Source organism: Canis lupus, chromosome 20 (assembly GCF_048164855.1).
Source record: "Canis lupus baileyi chromosome 20, mCanLup2.hap1, whole genome shotgun sequence".
In the NCBI taxonomy this organism is placed as follows: domain Eukaryota; kingdom Metazoa; phylum Chordata; class Mammalia; order Carnivora; family Canidae; genus Canis; species Canis lupus.
The window spans coordinates 49,585,989-49,612,387 of record NC_132857.1 but is presented as its reverse complement, the minus strand read 5'-3'; the positions used below and the strand labels follow the sequence as shown (position 1 = coordinate 49,612,387).

At 38.0% G+C, this 26,399-nt stretch overlaps 1 non-coding gene across 1 annotated transcript; it reads right to left on the bottom strand.

Moving 5' to 3' along the window:
• Positions 1–1,546: 1,546 nt before the first annotated feature.
• On the bottom strand, positions 1,547–1,653 carry LOC140612179 (U6 spliceosomal RNA). The gene has a single exon (XR_012013485.1). It is a non-coding gene; the product is annotated as a U6 spliceosomal RNA (small nuclear RNA).
• Between the last annotated feature and the right edge of the window lie 24,746 nt (positions 1,654–26,399).

The window sequence follows — 26,399 nt, the reverse complement described above, 5'->3', positions numbered from 1 at the left end:
GTGTGTGGTTCCTCAGGTTTTTCTGAAACTTCAGTTACTTTATTGTAAAATACCACTATCTTCTACCCTCAAGCAAAGACTTTTTCTCTTACGTGAATTCACTGGATGTGTTGTTTTTTTTACATTTCCCTATTTTTATTTTTATTATCTATTTAAATGTTTTCCTTTTTGCTTGCCAGAGTGCTATTTTTGGCTTCCTCTGAAGCTTCCCTAAGCGGGCATTCCTTCTATCTTTTCATGCTGTGGTACATTCCTATATTACACATACAGGAAACATTAGAACTTATCTAAGACTCCAGAAAGGAAAAGTCTTGCATGTAACCATTCTAATAAACAAAATATCCTCTAACAGATAGTTAATATAGGATTAAGCGTGGAAATCAGCACTATTGTCTTTTACTAATTCCTTGGATACCTGGTTAGACATAATATGTGCCTGTTGTCATGCGTTTGGTATTTTTGGATGTTCAGATGGCAATAATTATATACTCCTTCCTCAACATTATGAAAGCCAATCTCTGAAGCAGACTTCCTGACATACAGCACACTGATTATCCTGTCATCCTAGACTACATTTTTTCCCTTCTACTATTCTCATTGCCATTTCATCCTAAAAACATTAAATGAGACGGTAGGGAAAATACAGATCACCTAAATGTCTTTCTAGCTCCGTGAATTATTTCCTTTTATTTTAGAGACTTAACCAGTGACTGGTAACTTTTTTAGTCAGCTAATCATGCATATAGATGACAAGTATTTTTTGATCTGTGTATGCATGTTTTATTGACATAATTCACTCTCATTTAGCACTGTTGCCCTCAGAAATGAGGAGAAAATGAGCTGTAAACAAAAAAAGAATACCTGGGTAGAAAAGCAAAGCAGAATGCCTATTTTCAAACACTTCAAGTCTATAAAAAGCAAGTTAGATATATTGTAAATATTTTCTAAATAGAAAAAGTGAGCAGCATATTCCTTGAATCTAAACAGTAAAGGTTCTTTATGTGAGTACCTTGTGTATATGTTGTGTTGTGTGCCTGCACTTGCAGGTGCATGTTTACATGTATTTAACTGCATACTTGATGTGTAGCAGAGGGAATCTATACCTTCTTTTTATCTTTGCACATTTGTTGGCCAAAATAAATTTCAGAGACATAGACATGGGAGTTTTTAGAATTAACCTCATTAAAAGACTTATAAAAATTAAGCAACATTTAATTGACTTTCCTGGTGTTTAAATAAGTTTATAGCAACACACCGTCTGTTTTGTTGTTCTCACCTTAAAATTATCCAACAAATAAAAAGTATGCCCTGTTGCATTTTCTAATTTTATTTAATACACTCTGAGGGTATTCAAAAAATTGTAAAACAAAAACAAAAAAAACTGTATCAACACCAGTTTTTTGGTTTTGATGTTAAATCTGTCAACTGAGTCATGACACTACATAAATTCTAAATTGTCTACTTCTTTGTGAATCTTTTCCATTTCATTTTCATATCTTTTTTCCATTCTAGAAAGATTCTTTTGTATTTTTATTTTTATTTATTTTTAAATATGGAATGCTTCACGAATTTGCGTGTCATCCTTGCGCAGAAGCCATACTAATCTTCTCTGTATTGTTCCAATTTTAGTATATGTGCTGCCGAAGCGAGCACTCTTTTGTATTTTTAAACTGTCCAAATACCTCTACATAGAAAAATTCAAACAATTATTGACAAATCCATAAAGGAACTGGGAAGATAGTTAAGATGGTTCTAAAAACAATATAAAATTAATTACATGAAAATAGCTACATTGTAAAACAATACATTTTAAGCTAGAAAGTGCTTGAAATATATTTATAAATTCTATACAGAGTTCAATAGTCATTAAATAGTTCATGTGCTTGTTAACTCAATCTACATAATCTTTTATTCTATCATGTAGGAGAAAAGGCAGTTTGAAGACAGCTTTTTCCTAAAATATTTATGATGTTCTATTATTTCTCATCAACACTGCAATTATATCTCATCATCAACACTGTAATTATTCATTCATTTATTCATTTATCTTATACAGATGTTAATCTGTTACTACATAATTGGCCCTGGCTATGTAATTAAGAGTAAGTCATAGCTTTTTACCTCCTGGAGCTTAATGTCCAGAGAGGTATGCAGACAAATAAGCTGATGTTTACAATAAAGATCACAAAGGAAAGTGAAGGGAGATATAAGAATATATAAGAAGAGGTAGGGATGCCTGGGTTAAGCAGTCAAGCGTCTGCCTTCGGCTCAGGGTATGATCCTGGGGTCCCAGGATGGAGTCCCACATCAGGCTCCCTATATGCAGCCTGCTTCTCCCTCTGCCTATGTCTCTGCCTCTCTCATGAATAAATAAATAAAATCTTTAAAAAAAAAAAGAATATATAAGAGGCATCCATAATAGTTTTGACAGTTCAGGGAAAGCTTATGATTAGATGAGGATATGGTCATTGAGGGAGAAGAAGTAGGTTAGAGAAAAAGAAGAAGGAATTTTCCAAGCAAAGTGGTTTATGCAAAGACCCTGACATAAGGCAGTCAGGGAAATGGAACCTATAAATCCATGAGTGGTGGTAAAACCCTGGTTCTGAGGAAATGCAAATACAGCAGGAAGTGCAATAAAGATAAAGGCATGAGGTTGAGAGATAAGCAGGGCCAAATTAGAATGGTCCCAATAAGACATATGTTGATACTGGAACTGGTATAGGCCAATGTACTTTTTATTTTTAGAAACTTTATTCTATCTACAGTTTAGAAAATAGATTAAAGAGGTAAAAGGGATAAGATCAGGAAGTTCTGATCTTTCTCTATGCCCCGCTCCCAACTGGATTGAGGACTTAGTATTTCATTCTCAAGGACAATCCATCCATTAAATAATTCTAAGTATGGATTTACGTAATGTTAACAATTTGCAAAGATATCACTGGTAATGTTAAGAAGTGAAAACTAAAGAGGGAGATATTGGACAATGAAAAATCTATTCAAAGAGATAAAGGATTCAGGGAGATTACTGTAATAATCAGGTAGAGAAAATAAATCGTTAAAATTAGGTGGCAGCGGAGAATAGAAAAGGAAAAATAACCATTCAACAACTACTGAGTTGAGTAGGTGCAGCAACTCTGCCCTGCAAAAGCTAAAATATTCACTGCCTACACTTTAAGAGAAAGTCTGTCAATCCCTAGTTTAGATTATGCTTTGTAGAAGCATGAATGGTCTAACCTGGGAGCAATTTTATATTTGAGGAGAGAGCATGACCACATTTATGCAAGGAAGAGAAGGGGCACTGAAATACTGGAAAGAACAGGTAACTGTAGGAAGAATGTCTCAGAGAAGATAGAGGTAGAAGGAATAGCTTCAAACAAAGGAGGGACTTTTTTTCCACAGAAATGAGTGGGAAATATTAAGTCTGGATTTGGATGGAAATATATTTATCATAGAAGAAAAATTAAAGCATTCAGGTTTAGTGTTTTCTTTTTTTTAATTCTATGAAGTAGGAAGCAAAGACATTTGCTAAGACAACGGTGTAGGGGGAGAAGGCACCTGTGGGGGAAAGGCATTCTTTCAAAAAACACTTTGAGGGTTTGGCAGAAAGGGAAAAGTAAACAAATAATCTCATCTTTCTTGTCTGTCCCTGGCATCAAAGGAGCTGTAAACCAAGGGTTAGTAGTGGAACTTACCAGCTCAGTTATGACAACTGTGATTTCTCTTTCCATATACCTAGAAGAATTATTGAGAAAATCCTACTTTAAAAGTGTTAAAATAAGTATTAACTCATAGAACCTGACTTTGAGACAAATAGTTTTCAATTGGTTATTGAATTTAAGGTATTGTACTACATCCTTTTGAGAGTATAAAGATGTGATTATGTCTTTCATAGAGCTCACAATTGATAGGTAAGAGCAATATATGCATGAGTAAGGAAGGTCAGAAAAGCCTAAGTATTACACAGTCAAGGTTAAACAAAATCTTTATGAGGAAAAAAGCAAAACACGACAGAAGAAATACATAATTCTTCACAGTGATGGAGGTAAATTTCAACCAAGGAAGAAGGGATGTTTGTACATGAATAATGTGAAGTAACTCTCATGTGGTCTTTGATAAAGTTTTTTGTTTTGTTTTTGTATTTTAACTATGTATGCTGCACCCAATGGAAAACAACCATGTATAGAAGGTAAATGATACTGTTTTAAGATAGAAAGATAGAAAAATAGAATCTGTGCTTAATTAGCATCTCTCTTATAAAGGTCTAAATAAAAGTTTGCTACTAACGATTCTAACAAGGATAGCGCTAAAAGCATAAACACTACATTGCTAAAGCATTTACCTATGCCCCATAGATAACCTTAATTTTTGTACATGCAGGTAGAAGTTATCTCACATATATGAATCTAACCAAGAATGTAATGACAAACTGATAATCCATATCTAATCAACATAAGACTTTTACATAAAACTTTCTTTCAAATATTATAAATGTATGCCACAACATATTTCTGATATACTTAAAATCTTATTGGGCATCCAAATCTTTTAATATTTATATTCTAGATTATGAGATCTTAAATATCAGGGACTCTTTCATTTTTATAACACCAAATAGTACCTTAAGTAGTAGAGTTTAAAATAGTTGATTTCATGATATTTTAATTCTAATTTTTTTTAATTGTAGGATACAAAGAATGAGATGTATAAAGAGCTCTAATTTTAAGTGCCCAGCACAATATCCACCCAGATGTGGGTTGTATAACCACAACCCACATCTAATTATAGAATTATACTACCACTGTAGAAGGTTCTCTCATGCCCCTTGTCAATGTCCCTCCCAGAAGCACTATTTTGATTTCTAGCATGCCTTTAAAAGTTTACTTTGATGAAAAGTATTTTTATAATTAATTTGGTAAAAATAAGCATTTATATTCTTAGATAACCAGTCACCAAGATAACAGGGGTTATTTCAATATAAATTTCCAGCCTAACTTTAACAATGACTAAGTTCACTAGATAATTACCACCAGGATCAAGATCATTTCGTGTTGTGCTGTGTATACCAGAAATAAAAAGCTCATTTAACAGCAACCCTTCAAAAGCATTACTCAAGAGTCATGATCATGTTCTAATTATTATGGGGTGTGTATTAAATCTCAAAAAACGTCAGACTCTTTGAAGGCAAAGAAAGCCTACATTTCATGCCCCTAAGTTAATGAAGAAAAAAATTCAAGGTTTGTACATTGATGGCAACTACAAAGGCTTTGTTAAGATAATAGCCTTACTCTTCTTCCCATATAACAGTGATGCTTCTGTTAAGGAGTTTCACAGAAGTTTGGCAGATTGAACAAAATTGATGAATAACGGCTTTCAATCGGTGGTGCAATATAGCAATGCCATTCACTTCATTCTAGTGTAGCTTGTCATATTTTCCAGACTTTTTTAAACCAGAAAACCAAGTCTTTGTGTGTACTGTGTGATAGAGTATTACACTTATGGAGTATGCTCCTCCATGGTGTTTCATACATAAAGGATGCAGCTCCTGATAGTCTTAATGGTAAATGGCAGATTTTCCATGGAATCTACTTCTAGATTGTGGAAGTTCAAAGAAAGAGAGGAACACGATGAACTTGGTTGGATATTAGTGAGTTATACATAAATAGTGGGCAAGGGGTTAAGCTGTTTGTACTGGCTGAATTAAATAAGAGATTCCTTCATTCAAGAAACATTTGTATAACTCCTACCATGAAGGACTGTGCTATCTATATATATTCTCTAAGGGAAACAAAGAGAATGAGAATTCCTGCCTCAGTAATTACTTAGTAGAGCAGAGAAGGGAAGACAAATAACCATGAACAAAGAAGTTTTACCACACACAAAAGGACAGATGTTAAAATCAGTGTTTATCAAAAACTTGAAAGTAGATTGAAATACCAAAGAATGTCCTGATGGCAAAGAAACAGCCTCATTTTAGACTTCTCATGAACTTTTACTGTAGCCATTAGTACCACCCTCTCTACCCATACCTAGTATCAAAACCCTTTTAATATATCTGTCATTATCATCCAATGAGACTCATTTCCTCATTGTGTGTCCTATGTACTCCAGGCTTTACCCAAAATGATAAATACTCCTTAGAAAGCATTTGTTCATCTCTTTTCATTAATTGCTTAAAGATTTAACTCTAAAACCATCTTCTCCAACTTCCCTAATTATGTGCACCACGGGTATATATTCTTCTACCATCAACATGTCCTCAATGTTTAGGTATAAATCTCATATTACATCACTGTGATTGTTTTCAGATTGCTTTCTACTATAGAAAGTACCACAAAAAAGGGTGATGTATGGAGTTTAATATTCACTTAGCACCTAATATATAAAAAGTATTCAAAATGCTTGTTAGGGGCTGGCTGGGTGGCTCAGTCATTTGAGTGGCCAACTCTTGGCTTTTCAGCTCAGATCATGATTTCACGGTCATGAGAAGGAGCCCCACATGGGGTTCTGCCCTCAGCCAGGGGTTTGCTTAAGATCCTTTCCTTCTGCCTTTCCTCCCAGTACGCATGCACATGCACACCAGTAGGCTTTCTCTTCTTCTCTTTAAATAAGTAAGTAAGTAAGTAAGTAAGTAAATAAATAAATAAATAAATAAATAAATAAATAAATAAATAAATATTTTAAAAATGCTTGTTGGATTACAACATAGTTGAGTGGAGTGACAAAAGTTACTTCCACGTAGAGGAAGCTTGGCATAGTAGAAGACTGCAGTCAGAATCTGAAGTTTTAGATGCGAACCTCAGATCTATCACTGAGAAGCTGCAATCCTCAGCAAGCCATATCTGAAAGCAGAGAGACAAGAATTGATAATGAGTAGAAATCTGAGGTAAATGATGGAGTTTCATTTGCTCTCAGGTGACTCTACTTACTAGATAAGTAATTTTAATACAATTCACATTGCTTCATGAAGAATAACAAGGCACAATGTTTCATATTACTATAAAACAAAGGGAATGACATGAAAAGAATGAGTTGTGAGAAGAGGTTGCAAGGTGGTCAGCAAGGCAAAGGAAGATAGAAATTGTTGGATTTGGCTTCGAGATGGATACTGTAACAAGAATGAGTGATTTCCAGAGCTCAGATTATAACCTGTTTAAGGGTGACTGAAAGTCAAAGAAGAAGAGACTCTGGATGTAGTTTATGCTTTCAAGAAATTTGGAGAAATGAACATAGAAAAAGACTAACAGTTTCAATGTAAAGGTTTATCTTCAACAAAGCAGGAAAGAATATCCAATGGAAAAAAGACAGTCTCTTCAATAAATGGTGTTGGGAAAACTGGACAGATGCATTCAAAAGAATGCAACTGGACCACTTCCATACAGCATGCATAGATTAAAGACCTAAATGTGTGAGAGAAAACCATTCAAATCCTAGAGGAGAACACAGGCAGTGACCTCTTTCACTTCGGCTATAACAATTTTTTACTAGATATGTCTCTTGAGGCAAGGGAAACAAAAGCAGCAAGAAACTATTGGGATTTCATCGAAATTGAAAGCTTCTGCACAGTGAAGAAACAATCAACAAAACTAAAAGGAACCTACAGAATGGGAGAAGATATTTGCAAATGATGTATCTGATAAAGCATTAGTATCCAAAATCTATAAAGAACTTTTCAAACTCAACACCCAAAATCAAATAACTCAGTTAAAAAATGGACAGAAGAAATTGATGGCTAACAGATTCATGAAAAGATGCTCAACATCACTCATCATTAGGTTAAACCAAATTGAAAGTGTAATGAGACACCACCTCACACCAGTCAGAATGACTAAAATCAACAACACAAGAAACAACAGGTGTTGGCCAGGCTGTGGAGAAAGAGGAACCCTCTTTGGTGGTAATGTAAACTGGTGCAGCCACTCTGCAAAACAGTTCCTCAAAAAGTTAAAAATAGAACTACCCTACAGTCCAGCAATTACACTGTACAAAAATACAGATTTGGAGGGATACACGCACCCCAAAGTTTATAGCAGGATTATCAAAATAGCTAAATTATGAAAGAATCCCAAATGTCCATCAATTGATGAATGGATAAAGAGGTGATATATATACACAATGGAATATTAGCCATAAAAAATAAAATCTTGTCATTTGCAATGACATGGATAGAGGTAGAGAGTATTATGCTACATGAAATAAGCCAGTCAGAAAAAGACAAATACCATATGATTTCACTCATATGTGGAATTTAAGAATTAAGTTCACCAGTGAACTAGGTTGGGGGAGGAAAACCAAGAAACAGACTCTTACCTATGAGAACAAACTGACGGTTACCAGAGGGTAAGTGGCCAGGGGAATGGGCTAAATGATGGGGATTAATGAGGGCACTTGTGACAAACAAGTTGTATGTAAGTGTTGAATCACTAAACTCTACACCTGAAACTAATATTAAACTGTATGTTGACTAACTGGAATTTAAATAAAAACTTGGAGGAAAAAGGAGTTTTAAAGGCATTTTTAATAAAAGTTTTGTTTTGTTTCTTGGTTTTTGGAGGAGGGGATTATTTTGGAGAGAAGAGATAATATAATCTCACAAAAACCTAAAATATTTTAAGAGTCATGCTAACATCTTTATTTTGCCTGTCCTAAATTTCAAAATAGCACAAATACCATTTTTCTATGTAATGCTTATCATATGAAATCTTCTATTCATGCCATACCAAAAAATAAAAGTTTCTAAATAACTGCAGTCTTTGAGTGACTTTGAACTTTGTTTAGGGAAAATTTTGTCACATAGTATGCTATATCAATAGCTTGATTATGTTTGATTGCTTTTGCTTCCTGTGCATATTAAAACGTAGCTTCCATTATCACAAGAAGTCAAAAGCTTCAAACCTGTGTTTGGAAGCATTCAAAGAAGACTGTAATATTATATACATTTCTCTTCTTGGTGTCTAAAAGGAAAATAAAATGTTGAATGGCTTGCTAATTGACTGATTACAGCAAGGGTCAATAAACTATAACCGGTAGGCCAAACAGGGTCTGCTGCTTCTTTTTGTAAATAAAGTTTCATTAGAACACAACCACAGGGATTTATGTATACGTCATCTATAGCTGCTTTTGCAATATAATGATACAGTTAAATGAGTTGTGAAAGAGACTGTATGCCTTAAAAAAACTAAAATATTTATTATCCTTTGCAGAAGAAGTTTGCCAACCCTGTATTGAATTTTATAGTAAATATGTCTTAATTTTGAAAACAGATTTCAAATATGTACTTTCCCACATATTTATTTATATTAAGAGTGTTAATTTGGCAAATACATATTGAACACCTCTATGAGGCAATCTCTTTACTAGGTGTTAGAAATATAGTAATCAACAAAATAAACATTCTCAGTCCTCATAGAGCTTATATTCTAGTTGTAATCAACCAGACAATAACCAATAATCACAATCAAAAATTAACAAAATAATCAAACAATCAACCAAATGAATGATAAAATTTTAAAGTAGTGCACCAAATGGTCATATTTGCTGCTAATAAGGAAGAGATTAGGAGATATCAGGAATTGAAGGAACAAACGTATCATTTACTACATGTCATTTATAGTGTCCTAAGATTATCCTTAAAGAAAACAAAATTATCTACCAATACATCCTGTAAAATAACCTTGCTCAAATGCCTATTTCCTAAGTTTGTTATACTCAGTCCAGACACTCATTAAAATACCCCACTAGTCTTTACCCTCAATTTGTACATGTTTCTATGCTCACAATTCACGAAACAGCAAGACCAAAAAAAGAACCGTAATATACAAAGTTAACCCCTACAGAACTGTCCATCACAGTAAACGAGTCCCTACAATTATGGGTAAATACAGTGCTTAAATCCAATTATAATCCCTCTGTAAAATTGTGTAAGCAGAGTAAATTTTGTATAAAAGTGTTCATGCCAGTATAGCAAACAATAAAAGCTCAGCAGTACCTCAACACATTTAGAAGACAGGAGGAAGGAAAAAGCCTAATAATGTTGCAAACTATTCTCACAAAATTAAGTGGAATATAGCCATAATTTAATTATTAAATTACCTTATGATAGTGTTATAAACAATATAAATAGCAAGTTATAAACAACCATAATCCACAATTTTCATTATATTGACAGAGCAAAAGATAATTCATATTTTTTTAGGACTTTCTTTTTTAAAGATTTTATCTATTCATGAGACACACAGAGAGAGAGAGAGAGAGAGAGAGAGAGAGAGAGAGAGAGAGAGAGAGAGAGGCAGAGACACAAGGCAGAGGGAGAAGCAGACCCCATGCAGGGAGCCCCATGTGGGACTCAATCCCAGGTCTCCAGAGTCACACCCTGGATGTGAAAGGCAGGTGCTAAACTGCTGAGCCATTGAACTAAATACATGGTACAAAACTGATTTAATCTCCCTCTTGTGTGTCCAACAATATAAAAATGAAATGGAAATAGTGGTTCATACTGGATCACATTGAATTTTAATGATTTTTGTAGCTTGTCAGTACAACAACCTTATTTTGGGTTTTGATTAACTGTCTTGTTCCTTGAATTAGATCTTAGTTTCTTGATGCTTCTATTCTAGGAGAAAATTACTATTTAAATGTTCAAGATAGCTTTAGAGTTAAATATCAGAATGCAAGAAAAAATATTTTAAAGTCCATTGATCCTAATTTCTCTGAGATATCCTGGAAGAATGGTTCTGCTAGGGGGATTTTTTTTCTTTTTTAACAATTGTATTGTTATAACTTTCTCCTATTCTAACACATGTTAACTCTCAACCATTTGCTCATTATTTCCTGAGTTCTATACTAACAACTTTTTAAAGATGTTAACTGTTTTCAGGCCCTTGAGGGGACCATTCATTAGTAAGTGAAAAGGAAGTCAGCTATTTATAAAATTTCAAAAATGAGAATCTGTCCCTGCGGTTAGTATAATTTGCATTACTTGGGTGAATAGTAATACTTGCCATAATTCAGCAATGTACTTGTAGAACTTTTTCCAAATGTCTAAGTATCTTTTCTCTAGTTGAAACAATTAAAAAAGAAAAAAAAAAAAAAAAAAAAACAAGGAAGTTCCTGGACTTAATAGTATAACATGAAGATATTCAACAAAAACAGAAATAAGATACTTCTTCAAGATAAATTACTGGAAATGTCTTAGAATTTCAAGGCTGCAACTGTCAGTGAGATATCTGTTTATGGTAACCCTAAATGCATCTAACTGTAAACACATAAATGGAGGACAAGTAATATGAAAGAAACATGCTACTAAGTGCACTACTTAAGAAGGCTTTATGTGTTACCAATAATAATCATATTTGTTTCCCACATTCTGACTCATATATGCAAACTAATTACAAATAAGATAATGAATTGTAAGGAAAAATAAGAAATAGTTTTCTGTAATACAGCCAATAGCCTTTTTGGATGGAGTGTTTCATTTACGTCTGAGTCTCAAACATCTTTCTCTCAACTTGTCATAAAATATACATACTCAGGAACTAATGTTTTTAAGGCCTAAATTTCTGAAATTACTGCTGTAATTTCCAAAAAACAGGATCATCTTTGTCATTCAAACATAATCCTTATGGGAAAGAGGCACAGTTTCGGGTGGCAGAGTGTGTACCCTTCAGGAGCAATGAGAGACTATTACTGATTTCAACATATTCAAAGTCTAGAGTGTTTTTTCTTAAAGAGTGGTCAAGAGATAACACAAAGTGCCTTTTAAAAATTCAACTATTGGAACCATCTCCTGGCTTTGTTGTGCCCAAGATTGCGAATCTGAGAAACCACCAAGGAGCCGACACCGATGCAAACATATGAGGGTTTATTAACAAGCTCCAGCTTGGGCCCAAGTATCCCCGACACAGCGAGCAAGGACCTGGACCCCGAGGGGGGTTCCAGCTGGGTTTTTCTTTTTTAAGATTTTTATTTATTGATTAATGAGAGACACAGAGAGAGGCAGAGACATAGGCAGAGGGAGAAACAGGCTCCATGCAGGGAGCCCGAGGTGGGACTTGATCCCAGGTCTCCAGGATCACGCCCTGGGCTGAAGGTGGCGCTAAGCCGCTGAGCCACACCCAGGCTGCCCTCCGGCTGAGTTTTTATGGGCTGGTCTAGGGGACCTTCAGAAGGGGTGGAGAAATTTCTCAAGTTCTGTTTACATTCTGATATGGGGCTTTCTAGGGCGTTAAGCTCTGTTCTCATTGTAATATGGGGCTTTCTAGGGCGTTAAGCTGTTTTTTCCTGTAACTGAAGGTAAAGTTCAGCTCTTATTCACAGGGGCCTGAGATGGCTGTACTTGCGCTGACGCTGAACTTAGGGTGGAATGGCGTTAATGTTCCCGGCCTCCACAGCTTTAGCTAAAATCCTGATGTCTTCGCGGGAACCAGAAATCTGCATTTCTTTCAAGCTCCTGGGTGATCAGTACAACATAATTTAAGGGCTATTAAGTTTAATGCAATGACACAAGTATAAAAACAAGGATGGGCAGCCCGGGTGGCCCAGAGGTTTAGCGAGGCCTGTGGCCCAGGTCATGACCCCGGGGTACTGGGATCCAGTCCCACGTCAGGCTCCCTGCATGGAGCCTGCTTCTCCCTCTCCCTCGGTCTCTCTCTCTGCCTCATGAATAAATAAAATAAATCTAAAAAAAAAAAAAAAAAATTCGTACGAAACACCGGCAGCCTCTAGTTTTCCGCACTGGTCTCTCTACTGACTACTGACCCGAGTCTTCCTAACCAGCCCAAAGCCCATGACAGTTCGGGGACGGCGGGGCTGGCTCACGTGCCCCTTGCTCGTCACTAGCCTTCAGCTCTCCCGTCGCCAGGACCTCCGGGCTGACGTGAGCGTGGCTCACCTGCAGCCCCTCAGCCCCTCCTCCCGCATCGCCGGGACCTCCGGGCTCACCTGCAGCCCCTCAGCCCCTCCTCCCGCATCGCCGGGACCTCCGGGCTCACCTGCAGCCCCTCAGCCCCTCTTCCCGCGTCGCCAGGACCTCCGGGCTGACGTGAGTGTGGCTCACCTGCACCCCTCAGCCCCTCTTCCAGGGTCGCCGGGACCTCCGGGCTCACCTGCACCCCTCAGCCCCTCTTCCAGGGTCGCCGGGACCTCCGGGCTCACCTGCACCCCTCAGCCCCTCTTCCAGGGTCGCCGGGACCTCCGGGCTCACCTGCACCCCTCAGCCCCTCTTCCAGGGTCGCCGGGACCTCCGGGCTCACCTGCACCCCTCAGCCCCTCTTCCAGGGTCGCCGGGACCTCCGGGCTCACCTGCACCCCTCAGCCCCTCTTCCAGGGTCGCCGGGACCTCCGGGCTCACCTGCACCCCTCAGCCCCTCTTCCAGGGTCGCCGGGACCTCCGGGCTCACCTGCACCCCTCAGCCCCTCTTCCAGGGTCGCCGGGACCTCCGGGCTCACCTGCACCCCTCAGCCCCTCTTCCAGGGTCGCCGGGACCTCCGGGCTCACCTGCACCCCTCAGCCCCTCTTCCAGGGTCGCCGGGACCTCCGGGCTCACCTGCACCCCTCAGCCCCTCTTCCAGGGTCGCCGGGACCTCCGGGCTCACCTGCACCCCTCAGCCCCTCTTCCCGCAGCTGGGGGTGGAGGAGGTCCGAGTGAGACCCTTCGTGGCCCCTGCCTGGAGAGTGAGGGCACCCGTGGGCGTTATGTCCCCCAGGTCTGTCCTCAGAGAACTTCCCGCTGGACCCGGGATGACAACACCGAGGCCGCCCGAGACGCGGCTTCGGGGATCCGACGGCCGGGCGGGGCGGGCCCTGGCATCCCCAGGAGCCTCCCACAATCCCCTCCTGCGGCCCTGCCGGTGCCCCGGTCCCCACGTCGGGAAGGTCAGGCCGGCGGCGGGAGCCTGCCCGCGGCGCCCACTCCCTCGCATTGCCACGCCACCTTCCTGCCGCAGCTTCGCTCCGCACTGACCCCCTGGTGACGACATTTTAGCTTCAGACCCTCGCGCACCACGTGTCCTTTTCGGGCCAGGGGCCTGTCCGGCACGCACGACTCCCCAGGCCGCCGGCCCCGCGCAGCCCCGCTCCCGCTCGGGAATGACGTCTCCAAGTCCCGCGACATCTGGGTCGGTGATCCCGCGAGGTCTGGCTGCGTGATCCTGGAAGATCCGGCCTCCCGGAAATGAGCTACCCGCCACCGTTGGAATAGGATAGAGCTATTTCACTTCCTGTGTTCTTCCCAGTCCCCACCCGTAGGCAGAGCTTATATAGGTAGGACCCCCGACCCCCTCCTCCCCCTGCCCCCGCCCGCCCCCAGTCCCAAGCCCGGGGAGCCCAGGGAGCCCTGGCTTCCACTTGACTTCCGGGAAGCCTGTGACTTTGTGTACCTCCTGCTCTCAGGCCCGCGGTAGTACTTCCGGTTCATGTGTTGGGGTCACTGCGGCCCCTCAGACCATCTTCCTGGACTAGGGGGGCCTTTGCGGGGATGGCGGAGTTTGGGTTAGACCCCTGGGGACAGACTCCAGGCCTCCGTGGGAGTCCGCAGGAGACTCCCCGACCCAACCCGGGAAGCTCTGGAGTTTCTGCTTCCGGGTCATGGAGCCCAACCATCCAAAAAATTCTTTGAAACGTCATAGGGTACACACAACTGAGTAGGTTTGTTTCGGGAGCACGAGGACAGGACCCACGGGCAGAAAGGGCTGCACCTTTCCCCGTGAAGCTCGTGGCGACACGCTTGGCGTGGGGAGCGGGGAGGGCATGTGCGTGGAGTAATAGATCATCAATGTCTCCTTCGAATTCCTGCTCCTAAAACTGCTTTTGCAAGACTTCTCTGTTGCTTATTCTGTTCAGTGTTCTCTGTCGGGGAGGGTTAAAGACACAAGGTCAGGAGACCCTCGGGAACGTAGCAACCCGTGCACGTTTGATCCCTCTCAGAACTACGCGGCTCTAGGGCAGCCTTCTGAGCTACAGGGACGTTTTTCTGCTTCTGTTCCTCATCCGTTCTATGTGATTTGGCTCTAGGGGATCAAGGCATGTATGTGTTTTTGGAGCGGGGCGGACCTTGGCATCACTGTGAGTCCCCCAGGACCCCCGCCGGGGGGCCCTGTCCGTCCCCACAACTCCCAGACCCCAGGGGGATCCATCCTAGGCCGCCTTAAATCTGAGCCAGGGTGGCTTGTGGCGCCTGGACCCTAAGCTCCAGCTTCCCCCCAGGCATCAGGCCCTCTGGGGCTGTTGGATAAAGTTGCTCACACCCACCTGCACAGTTTCTCCTGGAGGATTGTCCCTGCCACTGTGCCCTTGATATGGAAACTTGAAAGGCAATTACTGTCAAACCCCACATGGACCCGTTCAACTTAGGAACACTAAAGGCCAATCTGGCTCGTGAAAAAATAAAATAAAATTCAAAAATAGAGATGTACAAATTTACCAAAACGGTAATTACATTTGTTTTAAGTTGGAGTCATAGTAATTTTGTGTACTACAGTTCATTTTTAGCTTACATTTTATTGAGCACATATATGGCCAAATTTGCTAGACCCTTTTTTTTTTAAAGGTTTTATTTATTTATTCATGAGAGACACACACAGAGAGAGATAGAGACAGAGACACAGGCAGAGGGAGAAGCAGGCTCCATGCAGGGAGCCCGACGTGGGACTTGATCCCGGGTCTCCAGGATCACATCCTGGGTGTAAAGCAGGCGCTAAACTGCTGAGCCACCTGGGCTGCCCAAATTCTCTAGATCCTAAGGATGTGGAGATAAGTAGAACACAACTCCTTTGATAAAGTAGCTTATGCAGTTGTATGGATAAGCAGACTAGTAAACCAACCTTTAAAACAGTATATTTAGGGCTTTAGCACATAATGTGCTCCAGGTGGTAAGGAGTACAAAGTATGGATTCATAACCAGCTTTGCTTAGCAGTTGAACCTGCCTTTGAATAATAATGTAAAAGTAAGAAAATAAATTTCAAAATTAACAGCCTTTTCAGTAAACCAAACAGTCTTTCACTAACAGGAACTTTTAATTAAAAAGCAAAGATAATTCTTAGTGTTAACACATTTTTTGATATCCAGTTGACTATACGATGATTATCAAAATCTAATAATCAATGATTTTATGATCTTTACCTTTGTTACTTTAAAAGCATATAATTTTCTTCCACAGATAGTTTATTTGATTTTGGTAAATTGGTTAGTTGGTTGTTTAGTTTACGGTTGAGTAATCTTGGGATGGGTCCCTCAACTAATTCTACCTTATTAAAACATATAGAGAGATACTTAGAAAAGGAACAAATGCAGTGATCTTAAACACTACCCATTTGGGAGGATGGGAGAGCCGTATTTCTTTCTACTGCCTCTCTTGAGATGTTTCACTTGGAGTGTTCTGACTCCTTTCCGTTCTGTAGCCCCAAGTGCAACTGAGTGACTGAGTAGTTTCAGCATCATAAATAAAGGAAAGGACTAATCATTTACTATTACCTCTGACTGCTGGGAGCCCCTGCTGGTCCCAGGCATTCCTGCTACTTTTAAAGTGATAATAGCAGGGTAGACTCCCCACAGATTCCTGAAAGTCTGTAATTTTAGAGCTAGAAAGGGCATTAAAGATCATTAACTACTCCCCTCTCATTACAGATAAGGAAACTGAGATGCTTAAAGGCCAAGTGACCTTACATAAACTCTAGCGATTGGTTGGCTGCAGCACTTGAAATAAATTTGAAGAACCCAGAGTCCTTGACTAGGCCTTGCCCTTCAATCAGGAGACTTCAGTCTAAGAACAGCATCCTCCAGCTCTTTTGGGGACAGTCCAAAGTGTAGAGACCAACTTCCAGATGATGATCCCTTCTCCCCTAGCCCTAGAACACTCAGTATGATCAAATCAAGCATTGTGTTTAGGTCCTAGAGCAATTGAAGGGGGTAGGGGGTGGGTACAAAAACCCTCTGGTAACTTCAAAAGGTACCCAGAGCCCTGAGAGATCTCTTCCTCCTCCAAATACCTGGGGCACAACCTCAGAGACAACTGAGGTTATACAATAACTATAGTTATAGTCTCTCACAATGAAAACTCATCTATTTTGTACACACCTCTTTGTTAGGGAACTGGACAGTAGATGAAAAAAATGTGTTTATGATCTCTAATCTAGAACACATTCATTTTTCTCCCCACAATTCTGAGATACACAGAATTTTCTAGGAAGAAAACTATGATGCAATCAAGGGAAGATACTTGTTTTGTTCAGAAATTGTTGAAGTATTTATCATCATTTTAAAAAAACTTCGGCAGTTATGGCAAGACTGCTTATATGAGTGGTCAGCAAAGAATCTTGTTGGTTGACAGGTATAGCCATTGTATTCATCATTATATAGCTGTGTCAACACATAATTACTTCTAATCCTATGCAAATATACCTAAAGGTTTACATTTTTGAAATATACATGATTTTATTATAAATTACTTTTTTATTGTAGGTGAAACATACTGATTTTTAAAAAAATTATATATCCAAGTATACGATTACCCATGAATTTCATTTCTCCCTGGTAAAAGGGGCAAAACAAAATCTTCCTTATAAGAAAGAAACTTGGATCAGATGATGCTGAGAATGATTATTTATGAATCAATCACCCATTGGCATGGGCCAAAATGTTCTACCTCAGTATTTGAGTAAAGTATAATTTGCATACCTATCATAGAGTACACTGAAATTTTACTTTGACCAGGTTTCCCAACAAATAAAAAACTTAGCTATGAAAATACTAGTTTTTCTTCTCTAAATTTGAATTTTTTTTTAATTTGAATATTTTGATGAAATTGCATGGGTAAGTGTATCAGACCTGCTATGTCTCAGTATCCTGGTATGGCTCCCATGGCCTGGACTTTTACTTTAAATTCCTTGAAAAGTAAATAATTTTACATTTCCAGGTGCCAGTATCACTTCAGAATTTCAACCCAGACCAAGTCCATTTCAAACCACACATAGATTAGTATTTTATTCATCGGAGCTTCTCAGAAACCAAAGAGGACTTGTTGAATTCCTGGAACTCTTGTGGAAGGGTGTTAGTATCCTACTTCTTTATAAACAGTGGAATGGCAAGGTTGGAGATATTCTATCACTACATGGAATTACTCTATTAATATCCACAGCTAAGTATTTTTTTTTTTTTTTTTTACTTTTTTTGAAATCCTTCTTCCTAGGGCATCACTTTTTTTAAGTCATCCTATGTTTTGCTAATATAGATTATTGTCAATTGAATTGTCCCTTTGCTGAACAGGACTATTGTAAGTATGTGGGAAGGTGACTGAAATACCATTAATAAAAATCTTATACACTAATATTTTCGTATGGGCTAAACTCATGATATATTCAAGTTAAATATTAGGATTACCAGCTATACAGGTTATGTAATAGGCACCAGGGCTCATGTGAGTTAAAAGTATTTGATTAAATCGCACAGGTCCTTTTCTTTTTTTCTGTATTTTCAAGCAGAACCCTAAATAGACTCAATAGTGAAGTATTTGGAATACTTGGATTTACTCTTAGATTTACCTAAGCTAGTTGAATATAAATGTGAATATAAATTGAATATAAATATTCCTTACAGCTTGATATATAAAGATTAATAATATAACTTGCCTCCTATTCCCCTTTACCTCCCATCACCTAAAAAAATGTTTCCCAAAAGAAAAACTAATTTTAACCAAAACATACATAATGTCTGGAGTAGTAAAGGTAGATAATATCATGTGTTTCAAGCTGACAAGAATTTTCTATCCAGAACATAGAAATGACACACTATAAGAAAGATATGGGGGATCCCTGGGTGGCGCAGCGGTTTGGCGCCTGCCTTTGGCCCAGGGTGCGATCGTGGAGACCCGGGATCGAATCCCACGTCGGGCTCCCGGTGCATGGAGCCTGCTTCTCCCTCTGCCTATGTCTCTGCCTCTCTCTCTCTCTCTCTCTCTCTCTGTGACTATCATAAATAAATAAAAATTAAAAAATATATATATATTAAAAAAAAGAAAGATATGGTATGTTTATCCAAGATTAATTGGCCAAAAAAGCATGATGTTTCCTTGATTTCCAAAAATACCACTGCTCTAACAGTGAAAAGGCTCTTATCCTATCCTTAGTAGGTATTTTTTCTGCCTTCATACATACTTGATATGTAATGTCAACCTAACAATTTTAACTGGTTACTGTGATGATATGAAATGTTTTCATTTCTCAGGGACACCATTTGTATTTTTGCTTCTGTGGTTTGATTTTTTTTTATTAAATATTTTCTTTTTTTTTTTAAGATTTTGTTTATTCATGAGAGACAGAGAGAAAGAGAGAGAGAGAGAGAGAGAGAGAGAGAGGCAGGCTCCTTGGAGGGAGCCTGACGTGAGACTCAATCCCAGGTCTCCAGGATCAGGCCGTGGGCTGAACGCGGCGCTAAACTGCTGAGCCACCTGGGCTGCCCTGTGGTCTGATTTTGAGGCATAAGGAGGGATGTTTTCATTCACATAATTTTTCTGTCAGATGCACACTAATCCTTGGTAACTCTTACAGAACTAAAATTTTATAGGCAATCATTATCAGCCTATTTAACCACATAGAGGAGGACTCAGCTGAAATTTGTTGTTTAAGAATTCAAAATAGGAGTAGATATCATAATTATATTAATAATTACCACCATTGGGATTTTTAAATAAGTATAATATGAAAAATAGTGCCAGGTTTTGACTAATTTAGCTCGTTCTAGTTTGACTTCTAGTAAACAGTTATGACCCTTGAAAATTTAGTCCTTTCTTTACCATTAATTTCTTCACATGTATTTTTTTTTCAACTAACAATATTGATAATTATATATAGATAGGTCCATCTGAACAGTTTCTTGGGAAAAATACCAGTCTAGGGAAACGTCAATCTTTAAATTCTAAAGTTTTCCTTAAACCAATTTTTCTTTCTGTTGCAGTTCTCCTTTTGTAAACTTGCCTAAACTTTTAAAGGTGTATAACCAGCACAGATTTTTTTTTTCTTACTCATGAAAAAAGAGTGATACTACTTTAGCAGTGACTTTTTCCTCAGGGTTATCACTTGAGTGATCAAGTATTACCTCATTAGTATTAAACAATTTTCTTTGTGTCTGTAATTCATAGTGATAACAAGCCATTCTATCGTGAGCATAACCTGACTTGCCCTAACACATTACTGTTTTCTCTGCCCTGGCCTACCATGTTAACTGCAGGTCATTATTTCTATTTCCTTTGTCAATTAGGGCTTATCATAGAATGTTCTGATCCTGTTCTCCCTATGACCCAGGAGAATATCATCTCAGCCATCTTTTTCTGGATTCCAAACTGCATACTTTCTGTTAATGTCCTTTCATAGAATTTGGATAATACATTATGCCAGTTACAGCCACAGAAGGTTAACCTAACAATTTAGTCATGTTATAGTTGCCCTTACCTGTAATATGATTGATTGAATGCTTGAGTTGATTCAATCAGACATTAAAATTGTGAAAAGGATAAGACCATTCACTTTGCATAAAATTGCACTGTTTTTAAGCCTTTAAAATTGACACACCTTGAAAAGTGCCCTACATTATAGATTTTCTTTTGTATAGGTGCCAGTGGTAACTTTGCTTAATTCTGAGGGAGAAAGTAGAGTAGGTGGAAAAGGAGAGCATGCATTTGGCAATCATGTTGAGTGATTTTTCAGTTCATTAAGCCTCAGAATTTAAGCTGTTCTAAATAAGACAAATGTGTTCTCTTTCTTCCAATGTATAAAGCATAATTATTTAAAATTACTTTCTTGGCTATTTCATGTATATTTTAACATTATAAAAGGTGAATGAGTTAACGTTTTTGAATTTCAATTGTTAACTTTAAAATTCCATCACTTTTGTGGGGTATAGCAGTGTATGTATTGAATGTGTGTGTGTGTGTGTGTGTGTGTGTGCTTACACGTAGGAAAAATCTCTCCTGCCCATACCTGTCAAAATATAACTAATGATATTAGAAAATACTGTTCATGGAATTGCTTTTCTAATGCATATAATCTACTATGAATCTTTGAAAAACAATATTCCTTCAATAAAATAGTTTTTACCTCTAAAGAATTGTTCTTATACATTTATTGCAGGGAAAGTTTTAATGCAAATACTTGTGATCTACTCTAGGTTATTGAAAACAATATTTTCATCTCAAAATTAGCTGATGTTTATCTATATATACAGTGACTCTGTCTCTTTTTCCTCATTAGCTCCACAATTGAGGCCACAATGGCCAGGTCACTTTAATTAAATTAAAAAAAAATCTTAATGTACTCCTTTTTATTCCTCTGCTTAAAAATACTTTTCCTCAGATAACCACACGGTCTGTTTCCTCATCTCTTGGATTTTTGCTCAGTGAAGTCTTTTCTATCAATCCTATTTAAATAACAAATTTTTCTCCCGAACTCCTCCTGCTTCATTTTTCTCCACATCAGTTACTGATGCCTACATACCATATTAATTTTCTCACTTATGTGATTATGGTCTATCTCCATTACCATGTAGACTACACGAAATGAAACATTATCTTATTTGTTTCCTCTTGTATCTCCAGGACCTAGATCTATGTCTGTCACATGGTAGGCGCTCAATGGATATTTACAGAAAGAGTAGAAAAAAAAATGTATCTTACTTTATGTTTTATAAATAACTTGATATTTACTGATTATTTCTCTTGAGCACTTATCACATATTTTTTTCTTTTATTTACTTGAATAGTGTTGAAGAGGAAACATACTATTTTATAATTTGGTGTAACTCGTGTGTGCATATATATCTTTGTCCATAATGAAAGACTAAGGGCTCTACAAGATATATTTGTTGTCTGGATTCCTTGTTGCAGAGCTTGCAGTAGTAAGTGTTTTGCAGCATGTGGTTTATTTTTGATATAATCCTTATGACAGGATTTTTAAAAATTAATATAAAACACAGAACAGTATTTTTTCGTGTCTAATCAGAAAGAGTTCCTGCAATTAACTGGTTTTAAGTTTGTACTTCTTATTCCCTTGGGGTATTTTAAAATCATATCTCTGGTCTTCTGTAAGGAATTTTTCAGAGTTTTTGACCAATTTTCAAATTTGGGGATGTGTCTTATCCCTCTGTTCACATCTGTATAAGATGCGTGAGGGGAATAAAATAGCAAATAAATGAACACTGAAGCTTATTCATATCTTTAGTGTGAAAAGTCACGGAAAATGATGAGCAAATGTATTTCTGTACATTGATCTTGGCACTTAAAAATAAAAGTTACAATGCATTTAATTCTTCTAGTTGCTAAGGGACCTCCATATCCAGAGTGCGAATTTTTGCAGCACAAAGCCTGCTATGTGTTCTTTTTATCGACCGATTTTCAATTTGCAAACATATATAAGCGCTGGGGGAGGGGAAAATTTTAAAAAAATGTATCTGTATGAGAAACAAATCAGATCAGACTAATCTAATTCCTCTGTAACACAATAACAGACCCAGTGGTTTAGAGGAAAGCAATAGACATAAGATCTTTACTTCAGTCAGGCTTTTAATTCAGTGTTACAGGAGATTAATTAGGGAGCAGAACGGCAGGGTTGAGATCCTGCTATTAGAGCATCGGTGTGCTACTGTTTGGAAGGTCACACTCAAATAGTAGCTATTAATCCTTCCTTTCTGCTCTGAGAGATGGGAGTGGATACTGAGTGATACTTCAGAATCTGTGTGAGATCCATTACTAGATTTTTTTTTTTTAAGATTTTGTTTATTTATTCATGAGAGGTACAGAGAGAGAGAGAGGCAGAGACACAGGCAGAAGGAGAAGCAGGCTCCGTGCAGGGAGCCTAATGTGGGACTCCCATCCCAGGAATCCAAGATCACAGCTGGGTCAAAGGCAGGTGCTAAACCACTGAGCCACCCAGGAGTCCCCCATTACTAGATCTTTATCAGTGATTGGGTTGATCAAGTGGGGGTCTTCTTAATTTCATGGATAACATCAAGTTGAGAGGGGTAACTGTCCTTAAAATAGAAAATTTAAGTGACCTTCGTAAAATGAGAAAGTGAAAACACAGGAAAAAGAATTATGTCCTAGGAAAAAATAGAAGAAGGTCAATTTAAAAATTCTATGCAAATTGAAAATGGGAAGTTGTAGGACAAGTTTTAGGTAGTCCACAATGAAAGGGAATAAAATTATCCCGAAAACAGGGTAATTTAATAATACTTATAGTCTTCTCAAATTATTTCACTGTGGATAAGAATATGAAGATCCTGCTTTTGAGTTGAATTTGATAGTTTCTATCCCTATCAATTTAATTACTGATCACTAACCCAATTTTATCAACCCATTTTTATTTGCTATTCTATGCTAACCACACCCTTGGATTCATTTCTGCTTCACTAGAAGTTTAGAAAAGACTTTCTGGAGGATGAAGACCACCCCTTATTGATATCCCTGGTCTACTTGTTTGCTAAATGGAATACATATTTGTTTTCCTTGACCCTATTTTGCCCAAACTGCTTATCGTGGTTTCCGTTATCATGTCCTCCTATTTTTCCCCCCGAATGTTGTAATCACTTATTTTATTTGACGTTATAGGTCCCATGGTATATAATCTGTAGGTGAGTTGCCTCACCTTAATTTGTGGAATGAGTACTCTGACTACTTACTAAGTTTGGCCGTGACATGACATTGGCATTTAAGAACACTACTCTTCCAGACTCCTGGATGTCTGTACGGTTTGACTTCTAACCTCATCTCAGACATTACTTGTCAGTTTTGACTTTTTTCAAGACTTGACCCAGCACCTAACTTTGATTTCTGGTGTTTATTTGTTCTCCATCTCCAAACTGATCACCTGGATACAGATCTCTGATATCCCATGGGCCACCATCTTTGGCCTACATACACAGGGCTGGTCCCTAACCCCATAACTGCCCACTATGTGAATATTTTAAATGGTATTTATTGAGATTATTTTATTTTTATTCTAAAAATATTGTAAAACAAGAGCATAGTAAAGTTGAAACTGTACAAAAAGCATTTCAGATGTGATGAAAATCCCTTACATTTCCTCTGCCCATCTGGTTGCACTAAGATACATTTTTTCAGATATTTTTTTCAGATATTTGCTGATAACAGTTTGGTGTATAATCTCTCAGGTATATATAGCTATATTATTTTATATATAATAATTTTTTAATCAAAATTATATGTTCTACAACCTGTTTTTTCATCTTATATTAGCCAGTTCCCTTTTGATGAATAACTAAATATCTCTAAGGATCTCTATGATAAAAAATTATATATTATATCCATATCCTCATAAATTTGTCTCAGGTACTTGGTATATATATCTAGAATAAATTTATTAAAATATAAGTTATTTAAATAAAAAAAATGACATTATCTTGATTCCACAGTAGTTTGATTGCATTGTCTGTCCTAAAATGCTAAGCCTTTAAGTTTATAGCTTTTATGTAAAATGTAAACCATTCAAGATTTCAACTTCTTTTTAAAATATTTTTTTATTTAAATATAAAAAATTAAGCATAAAATATTTAACAATACAGTAATATGTCTATATTTGGAAAAAGTAGTGAAACCTAAAATCTTTCTTTCTGAAACTGAATTACAGTCATGATTAACCTTGTATACCAAGAAGAATAATGTTCATACTGCTGTTATTTTTATAGAAACTTCACTCTTAGGCAGCCCCGGTGGCTCAGCAGTTTGGCACCACCTTCAGTCTAGGGCGTGATACTGGAGACCCGGGATTGAGTCCCACATCGGGCTTGCTCCCTGCGTGGAGCCTGCTCCTCCCCATGCCTGTGTCTCTGCCTCTCTCTCTCTCTCTGTGTGTGTGTGTGTGTGTGTGTCTCTCATGAATAAATAAATAAAATATTTTTAAAAAAGAAAGAAACTTCACTCTTCCTCCAGAATGATCCAATGTTTGTTTCCTTAATTTCTTTTTTTCCAAATATGGTGTACATCTAAATTCAATCCTTTGGGTTTCCCTCAAAGATCTTTTTACAGACTGTATCAATTAAAGATTCATACCTCTAAACAAATAAATTATGAACAGAAGGGCTTTGGAGCATAAATAATTTTTTTAATTGTTTTTTATTTATTTGTGATAGTCACAGAGAGAGAGAGAGAGAGAATGAGGCAGAGACACAGGCAGAGGAAGAAGCAGGCTCCATGCACCGGGAGCCTGATGTGGGATTCGATCCCAGGTCTCCAGGATCGTGCCCTGGGCCAAAGGCAGGCGCCAAACCGCTGCGCCACCCAGGGATCCCAATAATTTTTTTTTCATTATCAAAGAGCAAATCTTTTGCAATGCCCTTGGGGTCTTGGTATTACCTGTTAGAATATGGCATTTCACACACCTAAATTCTCCACTTTATATCTATGTTGAAATTCAGCTTCCAAAGTACCAGAAGTTTTCCTTAAAGGCTAAGATGTTAGGAATACCTTTCCTGTGGAAAAGTAGTGCTTGTGTTATGAAGCTTTGGATTTTTTTTGTTAGATAGAGTTGTTTACCTGAAGTAAACATATATATAAGTGTGAAAGTTTGGAATAGGCTTAGAATTTTATTAGGTTTCCTCAGAAAGAACCATTTTGAGTAAGATGGCTAATATATAATCAGTATTTTTTAGGGAAAAAAGAAATAAGTAAAATGTACTGAAGAATTTTACTTGTCTTCACAACAGTGACAGGAAAAAGTAAAATTGATTAGAGATTAAAAACAGATATCTTAGCAGTCAGAAGTGGAACTGAAAAGAAACAGGTGATTATAGGGAAAGGAACAAAGAAAGCATTAAAAATTATAACAGAATTATACAGCTTTATAGAGCTCTCTACATATGTGAAGATGACATTCAATGACATGGCAAGATAGAACTTCAAGAACTCCATGTTATATAGACAGGACAAAAAAAGGAACAAATACAGATGGCTTTCTTTGAACACCAGTGAGTTAGTAGATGAACAGATATGAAACAACATTTAGATTATTAAAACAGTATGAGGTCAATTTATTCTCATATCTACTGGATTCTGAATTTGTATTATTTAATTTGAAAAACTTTATGTGGGTGCAAATGTTCCAGTTGGAGCCTATGGTACCTATTTTAGCTAATGTATTATCAGGCGGATAACATTCTACAATACATCTGGGAAACAAACAAATATCCCCAGAAAGCGGTAGAAGTTACAATATTCCTGTGGTTAAAGAAGGTAACTTTCAGGGTACCTGGGTAGCTCAGACAATTAAGCATCTGACTCTGATTTGGGCTTAGGTTATGATCCCAGGCTCCTGGGATTGAACCCCCAGTCAGGCTCCTGGCTGCATGTGTAGCCTGCTTGAGATTCTCTCCCTCTCCTGCTTCACCCTGCCCCCTTTTTCTCCC